Raw genomic sequence first — 14,090 nt, 5'->3', positions numbered from 1 at the left:
ACAATCTCCCAAACATTAGTAATTTTCATTATCAGCAGTCTGCTTCTCTTTCTCTTTAAAGTGAAGATCATTTCTTCTTTTACAGGCTCTTCCTTGAAAGGTTCCCTAATGACTATTAAAGTGAAACCCCTTCTTTCTATCCTCTCTTCTTATTCATGTATGGAGACAATGCAAATAAAACAGACATAGTGAGCTGAAATGACACAAACCTTTGTAAAATGCAACAGTTGCCAATTTAACTGGTTGTTGCTATTGGAATAAAGTAGTACACCACTACCTCGATATAACGCTGTCCTCGGGAGCCAAAAAATCTTACTGCGTTATAGGTGAAACCACGTTATATCGAACTTGCTTTGATCCACTGGAGCACGCAGCCTCGCGCCCCCGGACTGCAGCTTTACCGCGTTATATCCGAATTCTTGTTATATCGGATTGCATTATATCGGGGTAGAGATGTACTGTATTCAGTTCTTAAAGAGGTTAGCATGTTGATTCAAGCATCAGCTCAAAGGCACATAAATAATGCCACGTGTTTCCTATTTTACAGCCAGCTGAATTTTCCTCTGTGGGCTGGTAGTGCTGTGTGTCTTTCTTGAAAAAGGTCATTTCTAGAGTTGTCCAGATAAGTCCACTGACTTTTTTTAACCTTATGACCCAGTTTATGGATTCAGATCATAGTTCTGGAATGATGTAGTAGGCAGATCCAAAATAGTCTGAGAACAACGTCATTAATGCTCTAGATGGTGCCAACATGCTTAAAAAAATCTATAAAATCAGTAGCTTTCACTATACTAAAAATGTCATAAGAATATAAGAAAGGCCGTACCGGGTCAGACCAAAGGTCCGTCTAGCCCAGTATCCTGTCTACCGACAGTGGCCAATGCCAGGTGCCCCAGAGGGAGTGAACCTAACAGGCAATGATCAAGTGATCTCTCTCCTGCCATCCATCTCCATCCTCTGACAGACAGAGGCTAGGGACACCATTCCTTACCCGTCCTGGCTAATAGCCATTAATGGACTTACCCACCATGAATTTATCCAGTTCTCTTTTAAACTCTGTTATAGTCCTAGCCTTCACAACCTCCTCAGGTAAGGAGTTCCACAAGTTGACTGTGTGCTGTGTGAAGAAAAACTTCCTTTTATTTGTTTTAAACCTGCTGCCTATTAATTTCATTTGATGACCCCTAGTTCTTGTATTATGGGAATAAGTAAATAACTTTTCCTTATCCACTTTCTCCACATCACTCATGATTTTATATACCTCTATCATATCCCCCCTTAGTCTCCTCTTTTCCAAGCTGAAGAGTCCTAGCCTCTTTAATCTCTCTTAATGTCCCTTAAACTAGGTTCTTCTTCAGCCCTCTACCTCTTGGGAGTTACCCCTTCCCCCAAACTCAACAACCCACATACCAAAATGTCTGGGACATTTACAGAAGGATCAACAGGTAGCTCAAACATTCACTGCTCTCACTCTCAAGACTTTCGGGGCTTCAAGCTTGGAAACCAGCTTTTCCAACTAGTTCCAACTGTGGGAAGCCACCAATGTCACCAAAAGAAGTTTATGAAGGTTATTGGGTAGGTCAATGCAGCCCACAATTAAAATTTTCCCTTTATTCTGCCCCGGCCTCAATTAGATATGAAAAGAGTCCCTACATGAATCTGTCTCCAGATGAATCTAGCAAGCATTCAAAAGCATTTCTGATCTCCAAGAACCCAAAACCAGAGAGAGCAAAAACAGGCTGCTCTGGAAAGCAGTGAGGTACAACTCACCCCACCTTGCTTGAAGATGGCTTTTTCCACAATGACTCTGACTGCTTTCCTACACAGCCCTGTAGCCTGTAAGCAGGACCAGGAAACCTGCACTCCCCCTTCACTCTTAAAGTGATAGTTTGCAATTCCAACACAATCCTTAATACACCACACAACCCTCCCTAGTGTGGGTGAAACTATGTTGGTATAAAGGTGCTTTATACTGGTATAGCTATTACTGTACAGAAGGGGAATAAGATCTACTGGTGGAAGGCATCATTATTCTGGTCTAACTGCGTCCACACTAGAGGTCATGCCAATATTATACTTTTGGTAAAAAAAATCATTACCTTAACTAAAATAGTTATACTGGTACAAAAACTGTGTATAGACCAGGCTTCAGACTAAGACACTTACCATTTGGGAAACAGTAAGAAAGTAAATGGGAGAAACACTTTGATTTTCAATGGGGGAAAAGACAAAAAGTGTGGGAAGCCTTTTTGTTTCATTTAATTTACTTTGTTTCAAAATGTCATTATGAAATGAAACAAAAATTCTCAATAATTTTAGAAAATTCCTGCAGAGAATTGAAATTTTTCAAATGAAACATTTTTATAAATTCCATTTTCCAACCAGCTCTAATTTTAAGACTAAGGAATATCTCAGAAGCTATTATTTATGTACACCTCTACCTCGATATAACGCTGTCCTCGGGATCCAAAAAATCTTACTGCGTTATAGGTGAAATCGCATTATATCGAACTTGCTTTGATCTGCCGGAATGCGCAGCCCTGCCCCCCTGGAGCACTACTTTACTGCGTTATATCCAAATTCGTGTTATATTGGGTCACGTTATATCGGGGTAGAGGTGTATAATTTGGTATCATCTACGGACTCAATCTGAGATTTATTAATTGTTTGTATTGTGTTTGTAAATTCTACATGCTATTTAAATAGACAAAGGCGGGAGACAGGAAGTGTTATCCCTATTTTACAGATCTGTAACTGAGGCACAGAAAGATTAAGTGACTTATCCAAGTTGACACAGGGAATTTATGGCAGAGCCAGGAATAAAACCCAGGCCTCCTGAATCCTGGTCCAGGTCCTTAACCACAATATCATCCTTCCTCTGCCTGAGGTCCCATTCTGCTAGGCACGGTACACATAAATAAAACGAAGGCAGTTACTGTAACCAGAGTGGAGAACTTGCAATCTAAGATGAGGGCAAGATCCAACATATTGATAACAGACATATAGAGCAGGGGCAAAGAAAGGGGTATTTGGTAGGAGTAAAGATGGGTACCTTTCCATCAATTGTGACAAGGTAAGTGAGGTAACATCTTTTATTGGATCAACTTCTGTTGGTGAAAGGGACATGCTTTCAAGATTTACAGAGCTCTTCTTCAGGTCTGGGGAAGGAAATGTAGTGTCTGAGCTAAACACAAGTTGGAACAGATGGTTAAGCATAAGGGGTTCACATGTGATACAGAAGACCACTTAAAAATGAACTGAACAATTAACGGTTATCAGGCAGTAGGGGGGTGCAGGGACATGCGTAGGAATTTAAATTTGACTGCTTCTGGAGGGGCACGTTAGACACACACAAATGAAAGGTTCACGTTAACTCCCCTCCCCCTCCCAGAGTTCTCAGGATGATGCCAAGCAGCGAGGAGGCAACAGCTCCACCTGGCAGTGGTATTCTCTTTGTCCCTGCTGCCCGGGGAGGAGAAAACAGCAAGGGAGCTGGCGGATGGCTGAGCTCCTCCTTCCCCCAACCCTACAGCTTTGCTGCTTCTCTTTCCCTGCTGCTGGAGTCGCAGTGCTGCTGCCTGCTTTGCAGACCACCTGCTCAGGTGAGACGGGGGTGGAGACAGAGGCAACGTGGGACTCCAGCAGCAGTTTTAACAGGGGCGCCATTTCAAATTTTGGTAGGGGAGGGCAACTTGAACTGTGATTCCAGAGGCTACTTAGACAGCTGAAAACTCTAGTTTTTTTGCAGGTAATAACTTAGAAATTAGCTGACAGGAGCATTGTACCTAATTCCTATATAAAGAAAAATATAACAAACACCAAATAAAGCCACATTTAAGTTTATTTGTAAATAAACCCCCAAAACCTTACCCCCTGGCCTGAGGGGACAGTTCAGGGAATAAGGGGTCCCCCAAACAATTTCCCTGACTAGCTAACTAAAAGGTAATTCACTCACAAACGCCGTGAATTATCATTGGGTTCAGAGGTGGCTCTGGACTCCTCAGTCCCTGCAGAGGGGCTGACAATCACTGCTGGCAGGTTTCCTCTTCATGCAGGAGTCAGGCTACTGCTAGTGCCAGGATTTCCCCTCACCACAAAGGGGTGCAGGGCACAATCTTTAGTCTTCCATCTCAGCGCTCAGACACACTCACAGGAGGTGGCAGCCCTGGACTAGCAGCCAGAGCAGAGCTGGCCATGTGGTGACTGATCTCACCTAGGGGGAACATAAGAGTGGCCATACTGGGTCAGACCAAAGGTCCAGCTATCCCAGTATCCTGTCTTCCGACAGTGGCCAATGCCAGATGCCCCAGAGGGAATGAACAGAACAGGTAATCATCAAGTGATCCATCCCCTGTCGCCCATTCCCAGCTTCCGGCAAACAGAGGCTAGGGACACCACCACTGCCCTGGATGGTGGAGGGCTCACTCAGCCTGGCTGGGGGGAAGTTTTCCCAACAAAGCTCTACTAACTGGGTGTCACTTTGCAGTGGGAAAGGCTCAAGCTGAGGGATCTTGCTTTCAGGTCTTCAGAGGCCACTTTTCGGGGGGACCCTGCATACAATCCTGGGGCTCCCCACAAAGCCAGTCCTGCCTTTTTCCTGGCTGGCTCCAGACAGCCCCAAAATGGCTCCTCTCCTCTCCTGAGCTCCTAGGGAAGGGCATTTTACTCCCTATTGGTTGCGGAGCAGACTATGAGTCTGCCTTGGCTCTCCCTCCCCCAGGTCAGTGTGCTCCTCCCGGAGCTAACAGCGCTCAGAGCCCCAGGAATCTAGGTAAGCTCCTCGGGGGTAACAAATGTAATTAATATCAAGCTTCAAATGCTGTAATTCTTCAATCATCATTTTTGAAACAGATTCAGCGTTTAGATTTTTCCTGTGGAAGCAGCCGAGATATCTTTCCTGAATGATTCCTTTTCAACAGTAGTGTAAAAGGAGCCACAGCTGTTCTTTTTTATTTTTTGGATGAATTTTTAGTTTCATCAACAAGGACAGAAAGATACTTGGCTTGTCTTTTTCACCACTGTCATTTAGAGTGTGTCTACACAGAAAAAGCCATGCATGGGTTAGTCTATCTGAGGTAGCTTGAATCCAGCTAGCAGAGGTAACGATAGCAGTGAAGACAGGAAAGGCAGGCTTCAGCGTGGGTAGTGCAAGTCTGGTATGGCCTTTGGGTGCATTCCGAAGCCTGTGTTGTGCTGGGGTACTGGTCGATCTGTGTCGCCCAGCAGCACTGCCTTCATCCCCCGTGAGCTCAGCACCTGCTGGCAGAATTTGCAGCACAGAACAGACACACAGCTGTCCTTGAAGCCGCAACCACTAGTGGACATGATGGCTCTGGACCAGAAGGGTCTGTCCCCAGTCTCTTCCAAGGGAGAGAGGAGGGTGTTCCCTGATTCTCTAGGGGCAAACGGACCCCCAGACTTAGCTGCTCTTAACACCCCCCTTTTTTCAGCTCCCCATCCCTCAGGAGCCTTGCCCAGAGACTGTTCCGTCTCAGCTGCTTCTCCAACACTCACTGCCCCCTGTCCCAGGGCACAACCCTATGCCCTCACCTCTCCCTTCCCCTGGAGTTGACTCCCTTTCCCACCCCATTGCCCCCCACCAGGCTCCAACACCCCCCACCTGCCACTGGGGACTCTGTGCTCCCCCAACCACCCTGGCTGACCCCTTCCTTGCCCGTCGTACCCCCAGAGGCCCTGGGGACACAGAGGCTGTAGCCCTCCAAAAGCTTTGCTTTCTATGTGGTGCCCTGGTCGTAGGGCCAGGCTGTCATAGGCACTTGTTACATCAGCTGGGATGGCTGTCCTGTGTGGTAGAATGCTACTATTGGTTAGGAGGATTGTCACTCCAAATCATGTCTGTTGCTGATTGGTGCAGGCAGACAGCAGAGGTGGGGTAGGTAAGCTAGTGCTGTGCAGGGAACTGACCACAGACAAGATCTGTGCCTAGGACTAGGGTGTGCTCTGGGTGCAGACTTCCGGTATAAAATTTAACTTGCCCTCCCTAAATTGCGCCGCTGGCAGGAGGAGGCGCTCAGCTGGCAACCAGACAGCCTGCTGCTCCTCTCTCTCTCTGGGCTGCAGGGACACACAGAGATTTTGGGGGAGGGGGGATGCCCCAATTTGTCCCCCCTTGTGCACACCCCTGAGGGTGTGTTACAAATTGTTGTAGTGAGCCATAACCCAGTGTCTTTATTTAGTCCATGGTTTTTAGAGTCTAGCAGAGTTATGAATTTAAGTTCTCCCAGGCTAATCTTTTGAAGGTTTTGTGCAGATTTCCTTTGAGGATAAGTATTGAAAGATCAGATATGGAGTGATCACTTTGTGAAAAGTGTTTGCCCACAAGTGATAGGGTGTTTTTTTTATCATTTTTCTGTGTGAATTCATTTGAGAGCATGGTGATTGTCTGGTTTCACCCACATAGTTGTTGTTGGGGCATTTGATGCACTGAATGAGGTACACCACATGTTGTGATAAGCATGTGTAGGACTAATGAATCTTGGAAAGTGTGTTGTGGGGGTATTGAACACTGTAACATTGTAGATATGTCTGCAGGTTTAAGTGTGTATCCTGGACTTTCTCTTTGGAGAAAATTCTATGGTATCTGAGTGCCTGGGTGTAGATAAAAGATTTCTTTGTGTATTTGGGGTGTGTGGCTCAAGTGGTTGCTGGATCTGTGAAGGTACGTGTGGTGATCTGTGGGTTTTTTTCTATAGTCGTTTGTAGGGTGCCAGTGTTGAAGCTAATCATAGTGTCCAGGAAGTTGATGCTGGTGTGGAGTTTGATGGATGGGTGGTGATTGCTGAAGTTGTGGTGGAAATCTATGAGGGAGTTTAGATCTTCTGTCCAGAGGATGATTTTCATATCATTGATGTAGCTTAGGTGTATAATTTGTTTTGTGCTGCATTTTCCCAGAAATTCTTCCTCCAGGTGACCCATGAAAAGGTTGGCACATTGCACAAAGTGTTTGTTGTTAAATATGAAGTTGTTATGGATGAGGATGAAATAGATGAGTTTGGTGATGTGCTTAGAGTTGATTTCTGAGCATTTTAAATGATCTTACAGGTATTTTGAGAAAGGCAGTGATGAAGGATGTTGGTATATAAGGAGGTAATATCATGGTGGCAAAAATGGAGTTCTGGGGGAGATTGTTGATTTTGCAGAGTTTCTAGAAGAAGTCGGTAGTATTTTGGAGGAAGCTGACACTTTGAGGGGTGAGTGGTTTGAGGTTAGTTTCTATGAATCCTGATGTTCCTTCACTAAGAGGTCCGTGGACAGATATGATGGGTCTGCCTGGGTTCCCTTGTTTGTGTATCTTAGTAAGCATGTAGAAGGTGTCTGGGATGGGTTTGTGGGGGATGAGGTTGTAAAGTTTTTCTTGGAGTTTGGGAAAAGATTTCTTGATATTTTTAAATTCTTGTATGAGTTGTAGTGTATAGGGTCTTTGAGTTCTGTATAATGGGTTGTGTCAGAGAGCTTTCTGTTGGCCTTGTTGACATAATCATCATGATTAAGGACTATGATGGCACCCCCTTTGTCTGATGATTTGATCACTATATGGTGTTTGGATTTCAGGGACTGTATAGCTATCCTCTCAGTGGTAGAGAGATCGTGGTGGATATAATGTTCAAAGATTTCACAGTCAATTTTTTTTCCTGAGCAACTGATGTAATGATCCGCTGTGTGGTTTCATCTGCTGATTCTTTCTTCTTATGACTGTTGGTGGGAATGTGGGAGTTGTGGGCGGTGTCATCTTTGTTGTGAAAGAATTCCATAAGGCACAGTCAGTGGAAGAATTCATCTAGTTCTACACATGGTATATTGTATCAGGTTCTATGGTGGGGCGGAAGAACCGTATTTTCCGGCGTATAAGACGACTGGGCGTATAAGACGACCCCCAACTTTTCCAGTTAAAATATAGAGTTTGGGATATACTCGCCGTATAAGACTACCCCTCTTCCAACGCACACCAAAAAAAAATTAAAAAAACATCAGATTTGATTTCAATATGGTAATTTTAATTCAAATGCTTATGACATGCAGGTACTTAGCAGGAAAACTGTCACTTATAAACATAAGGCTGTTTGTCATCAAACATGTAAACATAAAACAGTGCAAGTGGATTAAACTTTTCCTAATTCACTCTAAAGCTGAAAGGAAGGATAAGACAATAAACCCATGGGAGCTGCCATGCTGTTTGTTTTCTAAGCTGTCAACCAAACTGGAACTGATGATGATAGGAGGAAGATAACAAACAAGAGAGAGAGAGCAAGTGCCGGGCAAGTCCCTGGCGAGTTAGCAACGCCCATCATAACTGCAAGCTACGGTATTTTTACAGGTTTTGCTGGCGTGACAGTTTCCCTTTAAAAGCCTTCAAAATCCTCCTGTTCGTCATCTGATATCATAAGTACATCAATGACATCTTGTGATACATTTGTAAGGCAGTCGTCGTATGGATCGAATTCCGTATCAGATGGTGTGGTCTCAGCTTCGGCTTCCTCTTCATCTTGCCACAAGTAGTCGTCCTCCATACCATCTAATGAATTTGATATGCCACACTTCTTGAAAGACTTGATTACTGTTTCTGCATCAATATCATTCCAGGCTTTTATGACAAACTTGCACAAAACATCCAACTGTGGAGCACGCATGTTTCCTTCTTTTGTGAATGACTTTTCGCCGCTAACCATCCATTCATTCCACTGTTCTTGAATGCGATCTTTAAATGGTTTGTTTAGGCACACATCCAGTGGCTGTACCAACGATGTCAATCCTGCAGGAATAACTGCCGCATCTGTGTTTAGTCTTGCAAGCATTTGCTTGGTGCTGGGAGTTAAATGAGCCCTGAACATATCCCACACCAGTAGACTACATTTTTGAATAAGTCCACCTGGTTGCCTGCTCCATACATTATCAAGCCATAGCTTTACCACTTCTTCATCCATCCAGCCTTTTTCATTAACATGTACAAAACAACCAACAGGGAACTTGAATTTCGGCATTGTTTTTCTTTTAAAAATAATCATTGGTCTCAGTTTGGCGCCATCAGCTGTGCATGCTAGTACCACTGTAAAACTGGACTTCTCATGTCCTGTTGTTTTAATTAAAATTGTTTTTTCACCTTTTTGATGGACAGTTTTATTTCCAACCATATCAAAATTCATTGGAGTTTCATCCATATTTCCAATACTACTTAACGCATAGCCATGTTTAGTGCGCTGTTGTATTACATATCGATGGAAACTATTTACTTTGCTATCAAGATCTGCAGGTAATTTTGGGGCAATTTTCATCTTTTGCCTCAGTACCATATTATGCCTTCCCATGAATCTAGTACACCAGGATACAGTGGCCTTAAATCTGTTGCTGTGATCTGGGTTAGATTTGGCCCACTGAAGTGCAAACAAATGTATTTTATTTCGTGTCACTACATAACCGTTTTGGCGATGCTCATTCACCATGTCTGCTACATGTTTTTCGAGTTCTGGCCAATGTGCAGTGCCTCTTCTTAATGCACACTTACCCCTTGGCATACTCTTTAATGCTTTTTCATTTGCTTTCCAGTCCCGAACCATCTTTTCTGTTACTCCATATTGTCTTGCAGCAGCGCAGTTATTATGTTCCATGGCAAAGTTTACAACTTTAAGTTTGAAACTGGCTTCATATTTCTTTCTTCTTGCTGGTGGAGCCATGATGGGGTTTTGACTGTTGGACATTTGTATACTGTACTGTATGTACTGGTGCTATACTGTATGAACAGGTACAGATACTGGTGCTGTACTGTATGTGGTACCCAGTATACAACAACCAGCCAATCACGGCAAGCGATGTACCTTACTGGCGATTGGCTGGTTGTTGTATACAAAGCCTGCTTGGATTGGTCAGCTCTCCCTGCCTGCCCAGCCCTCCCTGTCTCCAAGACTATCAGAGCGGTAGCGCAAACACGCCTCTTTCACCCGTCTGGCCCGCCCTTGTATCCTATTACCTCCTTCTCTGCCTCTCAGATCTCGCACATGCGCGCCTGCGCCGCTTCACTGCAGTCCTCAGGAGCGAGATCTGAGAGGCAGAGAAGGAGGTACGGTAATAGGATACAAGGGCGGGCCAGACGGGTGAAAGAGGCGTGTTTTTCTGGGCACAGCGCCGCTCTATCTCTTTTTTCCATACCCCAGGCGTCCCGGACGCCTGCAGCTTGCTCCGCCCTTCACTTACACCTTCCCGGTGAGGCGCCCCCTCACCTCGTCATCGGGCGGGGATGCAGCCGCGGCCGTTTTTGAGCTCCCCCCACCATATGCGGCGACCGCAGATTCTCCAGTCCGTCTCGGAAGTTTCAGCACCCGCCCTATAAGATGACACCTGGCGTATAAGATGACCCCCGACTTTTGAGAAGATTTTCCTGGGTTAAAAAGTAGTCTTATACGCCAGAAAATACGGTACATATATACAGTTCTTGTGAGGGGTAGTCTTGATAGGTTGATAATGATGGTGGGTCATGTAGTGTCCAAGAGATGGGTCCTGGTGTCATGGTTTCTCCCAGAGGTGGTGTTCTGTTGGTTGTGGAGGAGTTGTAGTTGGTTCCACCAATTAGTAATTTCAGTGCTCACAGTAGTTGCAGGTAACAGTCTCATCTGCTATTAGTGAGACCAACAATCTCCAAAAGAACAATGAGCTCTGTAATAGTCTACCCCCATTAAGTACCCAGAGAGATGTCTATTTAAAATAGCGTGTGTGTCAGAAAACTACTCAACCATTATCACCATCCTTTTCAAGTGCATTTTGTAGAAGGCTCAACAGACAGAAACAGATATTCACAAGGAAGATTAGTAACCTTCCTAACCTCATCAGCTGTTTCCCAGATTTTTATAAAATAAGAAATGAATGAAAGACTTAGTGAAATTAAAATGCAAAATCAAGTGAAAGAGGAAACAGCTCGGAACATAACGAAAACTCTTTTTGAACAATCTGAGAACCCACATCAAGCAAGCAAAACTTCCTTCTTCCAAAATGAGAGTGATAATAGCCCACTTCACTGCTTTGTTACTTTTGAAAGAGAAATACATTAACATTTTCTGCATTGTCTTTCTCTTGTAGTATCCTAAAATGCAAATTTGATGAGGACAACATGTAATGTCTATGAGATTTTTTTTTGCGGAAGTGATATGTTGTTCAGTATTTTTAATAGCACCATCTGTCACAGCAGCTAGTGCCAAGCTGCAATATTGATCTTGTCACTTTGGGGAACAGTATGATATTTAGGATTATAAAAACATTTTTCTTTGCTCTGTTCAGATTTTTAGTTTGTATATGGAAACTGAGCTCCAAAAAACACTACTGATATCACCTAATCAGACATACAAGTGCAGTCAAGAACTAGCATGGGCTTCCAAGGGAGGCTGTGAAATCCCCATCATTGAAGGTTTTTAAGACTAGGTTGGACAAACACCTGTCAGGGATGGTCTGAGTTCACTTGGTCCTGCTTCAACACAAGGGATTGGACTTGATGACTTCTCGAGGTCTCTTCCAGGCTACCGTTCCTATGATTCTATCTACCTTTTCAGAATCTACAAGAGAAGTATTACTGGATCCTGTTGATAATATTAGCTGTCGGACATTAGCACTGTGAATAACTTAATATGTCTACGGTATTTTATTTACTGCCAATCATGGTAGTAGCCTCGGCAAAGAAGATGGCTAATAGTTGTCACAAGGTCATCACTGGGCAGTAGCTTTCTCTGTTTAAAATAGGGATTGCTGTGCTGGTGAGATTTTAAATAAGGAACTTTCCATTTAGCTTGTAAAGGAGGCAAGTACTGCATTGCTATCTATCTTCTCCTTCTGTCTTAAAGTATTGAGTAACAGGCCCCCAGGTATTTACAAGGCCCTTATCACCTTGGTATCAAAGTGTCAATCATCAACTGGATTTTGTTTTAAATCTTCATTTGGGAAAGAAAAGCTGTCATACACGGCTGACTTTTGTTCCAGCTTCACTCTCTAGAGAGAATGGGGCATTGGAACCAGGTTGAGGTTATCAGGGAATTGGAAAGGTTAAAGCATATTGTTCTGCTTGATTCAAAATAGTGACTCTCTTTAACTGAAACAGTATCTGGACTCTTCTGTCAGTATGGAAACTTCTGCCTTTTGTCTCAGTTTGGGATCTGTTGAGTTGGATGCTTTCCTAAATCCATTGGGCTAAATTCTGCTTATAGTTATTTGATTGAAGACAGAGGGGCTCAAAAGGGGTAAATGCAAATTGAATTTGGCACGTATTTTACAAGAGATGCAGGGTTTGTGTACTTTCATCCGTAGTTCTTTCTTTGACATTTGACAGTGGAAAAATTACTGAGATTTTAATGAGGTGCCAATATTTTTTCCATTCCACAGTCTCCTCCTTTTTATTTTTTAAATTACATGGTGTGTTTTTGGCTAAACATAGCAGGGTTTCATTTGAGATTTGTAGAGTTAAAGTATTAGAATGGAAATGTTTTAATAGCATCATTTCTATGAGGACTTTTCCAGCTTCTCAATGTATATTTATCCTCCACAGAGCAATTTCACTCGCAACTTCAAGGCATCCCTCATAGCTCCATAAGTACTGTACTTTATAGATTGTCAGTGGTTGTCATTAAACGTCTCTCTTGAAAAAGCACTGATACAAAACATCAAATGACGGTGCTAAAATAATCCATTATGATCCCATTCTTCATTCTTGATGGGATGAGCAATGTTCAGATGAAGTCAATTTGCACAACTATGTACAAGGGGTGGTTAGGTGCCCTTTTCTTTAAAGAGATTTACTCTTACAAAGTGCAGTATTTTTTAATGGAAAAAATTGAAATCTTGTAAATGGGTTTCTAGATATAGATATAAAATATGGTATATTCAGCAGTGCAGTAAGGTCATTATTTGTGGACTTAAATGCAATATTTAACAGAAATCAACTAGCCACTATAGAAAATTATACATACAGTACAGGGTAAGGGCAGTATGTCAAAGACTTGACAGTGATTCCAGAGATGTTTGAAATCCCAGATTTAAATCTCTCAGCCTCACTGCAGCAAACCCACAGAGTGGAGGCTGAGAGAGGCTGCATGGAGAGGAAAGGTGGCTACAGGATAACAATGCTCCTCTGAGCAGCTGTCTCCAGCCATTACGCAGCCGCAGAGTGGGAGCTCAGTTCCACATTGCCAGTGCCTGGTCAGCTGCAGTAAGAAAATAGTAATGTGCCATTCACGGAGCATGTTACCCTTATGTAAAATTGTAACGTACAGTGCATTTTAAGCTACTGCTACTGTGTGTAGCTGTGATTCTCCCTCTGCAGCTTTTATGCTTTGTGGATGGATGGCTGCAGACTGCACAGCAGCTAAATGTTGCAGGAGTCCTGGGCAGAAAGCAGCCAACCTGAGATTCATGGGAACTGGCCTTGATCCCACAGATGTCAGCCTTTCAAAGGAACTGACAGCAAATGCCCCTGGCAGTTAAGCTCAGTTGCCACGGCACCACTGGGGTCTCAAGCAGGGGAGGTGAAGTCTAAAAAACTTACCGAATGTTTTCCGAAATTTTACTGAATAGTATCAGTATCAGTGTGTGACTAGAATCAGGGGCTGGTATGGAGGCCACAGGGGGTGGGTGGGAGATAGAATTTAGGGACTGGGGATCTGGGGGTATGGAGTGGGATCAAGGGGTTGGAGGGGAGGAGATTGGGGTAGATGCCCAGGGGTGGGGAGGGTTTAGGGGCCAGAGTCGGATGGGTCAATGGGAGTGGGAGATGGGTCTTGCCAGATCTGATCCCAATCCAAGAAGTTGAATTTCTGGGCGTGGTTGGTGTTTTTCTGCAAACCCTCCCCACCCCGTGCTGGTGCTCCCTGGTGGCCAGTTTGGCCTTTTGCTCCAGTCAAATGCCTGGCCCCAACCCATGCTGCCTCAGGTGATACTAGGAGACGTACTAGTGGTGGTGTTTGGGCTCCTGGGTGTGGGCTGCGCAGTAAAAAGGTTCTGGCAGTGGCAACGCCATTCCCCAATCTACCACGCCCCTTCTCCAGAGCCAGCGCTCCCAGAGCCAGCTCCCACACGGCACCCCCAGAGCCTCCGACTCCTAG

General features: G+C 44.1%; 1 protein-coding gene and 1 long non-coding RNA gene across 9 annotated transcripts in view; one reads left to right on the top strand and one right to left on the bottom strand.

The window, feature by feature from the left end:
* The window catches only part of DPP6 (dipeptidyl peptidase like 6), a 767,813-nt gene that overhangs the window by 351,935 nt on the left and 401,788 nt on the right, over positions 1-14,090 (top strand). The window lies entirely within an intron of this gene.
* The window catches only part of LOC128833166 (uncharacterized), a 50,852-nt gene that overhangs the window by 12,402 nt on the left and 24,360 nt on the right, over positions 1-14,090 (bottom strand). The window contains exon 4 of one of the 2 annotated variants that reach the window (XR_008444122.1): positions 3,053-3,158. The exons of the other annotated variant lie outside the window; for it this stretch is intronic. This is a non-coding gene — a long non-coding RNA (uncharacterized LOC128833166). The remainder of the gene's footprint in view (positions 1-3,052; positions 3,159-14,090) is intronic. 2 annotated transcript variants of the gene reach the window in all.

This window comes from Malaclemys terrapin, chromosome 2, assembly GCF_027887155.1.
Source record: "Malaclemys terrapin pileata isolate rMalTer1 chromosome 2, rMalTer1.hap1, whole genome shotgun sequence".
NCBI lineage: Eukaryota > Metazoa > Chordata > Testudines > Emydidae > Malaclemys > Malaclemys terrapin.
Note: the sequence above shows the minus strand (reverse complement) of the source record. Positions and strands in the feature narration are given on the sequence as shown.